Source organism: Osmia lignaria, unplaced genomic scaffold (genome assembly GCF_051020975.1).
Source record: "Osmia lignaria lignaria isolate PbOS001 unplaced genomic scaffold, iyOsmLign1 scaffold0047, whole genome shotgun sequence".
NCBI classification, from domain to species: domain Eukaryota; kingdom Metazoa; phylum Arthropoda; class Insecta; order Hymenoptera; family Megachilidae; genus Osmia; species Osmia lignaria.
In genome coordinates, this window is record NW_027478188.1 from 225,001 (window position 1) to 230,000 (window position 5,000).

The following is a 5,000-nucleotide window of genomic DNA, read 5'->3' on the forward strand; positions in this document are numbered from 1 at the left end:
CAGTGATCATGCTGGTCATTTTGCCACCAAATTTTATAATCTTTATCATTAGAGCGGGCCCACCAACCTCGTCTCTGTACTTTATACATTTCTCCTCCATCTGCACACACCTTTTCAAACATTAACGGAGAGAGTTCCTTGGACTTGCTTTAAATGTACATATTAGATATGTTGGAATCTCTCTCCTTTAGAAGTTTCCCCAGCCTTAAAACTTCTTTCATTTTTACTCCTCTCTCCATACTTATTTTCCTCTCTGAACGTATCAGAGAGGATTTTATTTCTGACACCTCTTGACTTTTCTTAAATTCAGGGACGTAATTTTGTTCATAATTCAGTGGACTTTTGTGTATTTTATACTTTAAATATTTCCAAACAGTCTCCCTTCTAAAAGTGATAGAACGAATTTTCGTCTAACACTACTTTCTTGGTTCAAAAATTTTATACAATCTTATAACTTTTTCAGTTTTAACAAATTTTGGTTACAGACAGTTGATGCTCAGTTTGTACAAGTATGCAACATTTATAAGTGCATACAGGTCACCAGCCTTATATTACAAGGCTCACCACATATGGGCCATTCGGTCTTAGACACCGACCCGTGGTAATGCTGTGTGGAGATTAATAATAATCCGCAACGGAAAACCGGAACGAGAATAGTCGAGAAAGTATATTCTCGAGGAGCGGTAGACTGCTTTTCAACCGAAGTCATAAAAGAGCCACACGCTCGACGCTACTCCCGACCGGTCCGAGCGAACCGAAAGTGCCTTCCTATAAATACCGAACGGCCGGCCGCTAGGTCGGCGACGCATGGGCTTACGCCCAGGCGTATGCCTGTGCAAACCGCCGTGAGAGCGTACCATCCCGCCGGCACGGTAAAACTTAGACTGAAAATATCGTCGAACATATCCTTTCATTTTATAACGTTCTATACATGAAAATTAATAAATTAACATGCAGGACATAATAAATTCACATTCTCATGTAAATCATGGGTTTAATTAATATTTTAAAAAATTTTAAAACCGCCCAGAACCGATGAGATGAAAATATTAAAACGATATTTTTGCATTTTCTTACGGTAAAACATTAACAAATAAGCGACTATAGCAATATAAAACTCCATTTGTAATTTAATTAATCAAAATTAATATTTTTTTTTGATTTTTCAGCGATCCAGAACCGATGAGACGAAAACATTAAAACGATATTTTTGCATTTTCTTACGACAAAACATTAACAAATACGAGACTATAACAATATAAAACTACATATGTAATTTAATTAATCAAAATTAATAATTTTTTTTGATTTTTCAGTGATCCAGAACCGATAAGTCGAAAATTTTAACAATCATATTTTTGCATTCTGTACCGTGGATCCATCGTTAAACGCTATTAAACTAACGTCCGTGATGGTATAAATGCAGATTTTCGCTCCGTTTAGCCAAAATAACGAACTTTAGGTGCGCTCCGAAATATTTCAAAGTCCCAGCGGCGTATTGCTTCGCCTCTTAGAACCGATTAGTCGAAAATTTTAACAATCATATTTTTGCATTCTGTACCGTGGATCGATCGTTATACGCTATTGAACTAACGTCCGTGATGGTATAAATGCAGATTTTCGCTCCGTTTAGCCAAAATAACGAACTTTAGGTGCGCTCCGAAATATTTCAAAGTCCCAGCGGCGTATTGCTTCGCCTCTTAGAACCGATTAGTCGAAAATTTTAACAATCATATTTTTGCATTCTGTACCGTGGATCCATCGTTAAACGCTATTAAACTAACGTCCGTGATGGTATAAATGCAGATTTTCGCTCCGTTTAGCCAAAATAACGAACTTTAGGTGCGCTCCGAAATATTTCAAAGTCCCAGCGGCGTATTGCTTCGCCTCTTAGAACCGATTAGTCGAAAATTTTAACAATCATATTTTTGCATTCTGTACCGTGGATCGATCGTTAAACGCTATTAAACTAACGTCCGTGATGGTATAAATGCAGATTTTCGCTCCGTTTAGCCAAAATAACGAACTTTAGGTGCGCTCCGAAATATTTCAAAGTCCCAGCGGCGTATTGCTTCGCCTCTTAGAACCGATTAGTCGAAAATTTTAACAATCATATTTTTGCATTCTGTACCGTGGATCGATCGTTAAACGCTATTGAACTAACGTCCGTGATGGTATAAATGCAGATTTTCGCTCCGTTTAGCCAAAATAACGAACTTTAGGTGCGCTCCGAAATATTTCAAAGTCCCAGCGGCGTATTGCTTCGCCTCTTAGAACCGATTAGTCGAAAATTTTAACAATCATATTTTTGCATTCTGTACCGTGGATCGATCGTTAAACGCTATTGAACTAACGTCCGTGATGGTATAAATGCAGATTTTCGCTCCGTTTAGCCAAAATAACGAACTTTAGGTGCGCTCCGAAATATTTCAAAGTCCCAGCGGCGTATTGCTTCGCCTCTTAGAACCGATTAGTCGAAAATTTTAACAATCATATTTTTGCATTCTGTACCGTGGATCCATCGTTAAACGCTATTAAACTAACGTCCGTGATGGTATAAATGCAGATTTTCGCTCCGTTTAGCCAAAATAACGAACTTTAGGTGCGCTCCGAAATATTTCAAAGTCCCAGCGGCGTATTGCTTCGCCTCTTAGAACCGATTAGTCGAAAATTTTAACAATCATATTTTTGCATTCTGTACCGTGGATCGATCGTTAAACGCTATTAAACTAACGTCCGTGATGGTATAAATGCAGATTTTCGCTCCGTTTAGCCAAAATAACGAACTTTAGGTGCGCTCCGAAATATTTCAAAGTCCCAGCGGCGTATTGCTTCGCCTCTTAGAACCGATTAGTCGAAAATTTTAACAATCATATTTTTGCATTCTGTACCGTGGATCGATCGTTAAACGCTATTGAACTAACGTCCGTGATGGTATAAATGCAGATTTTCGCTCCGTTTAGCCAAAATAACGAACTTTAGGTGCGCTCCGAAATATTTCAAAGTCCCAGCGGCGTATTGCTTCGCCTCTTAGAACCGATTAGTCGAAAATTTTAACAATCATATTTTTGCATTCTGTACCGTGGATCGATCGTTAAACGCTATTGAACTAACGTCCGTGATGGTATAAATGCAGATTTTCGCTCCGTTTAGCCAAAATAACGAACTTTAGGTGCGCTCCGAAATATTTCAAAGTCCCAGCGGCGTATTGCTTCGCCTCTTAGAACCGATTAGTCGAAAATTTTAACAATCATATTTTTGCATTCTGTACCGTGGATCGATCGTTAAACGCTATTAAACTAACGTCCGTGATGGTATAAATGCAGATTTTCGCTCCGTTTAGCCAAAATAACGAACTTTAGGTGCGCTCCGAAATATTTCAAAGTCCCAGCGGCGTATTGCTTCGCCTCTTAGAACCGATTAGTCGAAAATTTTAACAATCATATTTTTGCATTCTGTACCGTGGATCGATCGTTAAACGCTATTAAACTAACGTCCGTGATGGTATAAATGCAGATTTTCGCTCCGTTTAGCCAAAATAACGAACTTTAGGTGCGCTCCGAAATATTTCAAAGTCCCAGCGGCGTATTGCTTCGCCTCTTAGAACCGATTAGTCGAAAATTTTAACAATCATATTTTTGCATTCTGTACCGTGGATCGATCGTTAAACGCTATTGAACTAACGTCCGTGATGGTATAAATGCAGATTTTCGCTCCGTTTAGCCAAAATAACGAACTTTAGGTGCGCTCCGAAATATTTCAAAGTCCCAGCGGCGTATTGCTTCGCCTCTTAGAACCGATTAGTCGAAAATTTTAACAATCATATTTTTGCATTCTGTACCGTGGATCGATCGTTAAACGCTATTGAACTAACGTCCGTGATGGTATAAATGCAGATTTTCGCTCCGTTTAGCCAAAATAACGAACTTTAGGTGCGCTCCGAAATATTTCAAAGTCCCAGCGGCGTATTGCTTCGCCTCTTAGAACCGATTAGTCGAAAATTTTAACAATCATATTTTTGCATTCTGTACCGTGGATCGATCGTTAAACGCTATTGAACTAACGTCCGTGATGGTATAAATGCAGATTTTCGCTCCGTTTAGCCAAAATAACGAACTTTAGGTGCGCTCCGAAATATTTCAAAGTCCCAGCGGCGTATTGCTTCGCCTCTTAGAACCGATTAGTCGAAAATTTTAACAATCATATTTTTGCATTCTGTACCGTGGATCGATCGTTAAACGCTATTAAACTAACGTCCGTGATGGTATAAATGCAGATTTTCGCTCCGTTTAGCCAAAATAACGAACTTTAGGTGCGCTCCGAAATATTTCAAAGTCCCAGCGGCGTATTGCTTCGCCTCTTAGAACCGATTAGTCGAAAATTTTAACAATCATATTTTTGCATTCTGTACCGTGGATCGATCGTTAAACGCTATTAAACTAACGTCCGTGATGGTATAAATGCAGATTTTCGCTCCGTTTAGCCAAAATAACGAACTTTAGGTGCGCTCCGAAATATTTCAAAGTCCCAGCCGCGTATTGCTTTGCCCCGAAATTTTTCAAAGTTCCAGCGGCGTGTTGCTTTCAAAGTGCCTCCCTCTAAATACCGATCGGCAGGCCGCTAGGTCGGCGACGCACGGGCTTACGCCCAGGCGTATACGGGGGCAAATCGCCGTGAGAGCGTGCGATTTTGACTTTCGCAATAAGATAGTCTCCTTTATGAAAAGGAGCGTACACGTCTCCCAAAAAAAAAAACAGTTTCATGACGATCAATGTAGTTCTTGATCGAAATGTATCATAGGACGAAGATTTTATCGAAAAGTACGAACTTTGGCGACGCATCGAAATTTTTCAAAGTTCCAACGGCGTGTTGCTTTCAAAGTGCCTCCCTCTAAATACCGATCGGCAGGCCGCTAGGTCGGCGACGCACGGGCTTACGCCCAGGCGTATACGGGGGCAAATCGCCGTGAGAGCGTGCGATTTTGACTTTCGCAATAAGAT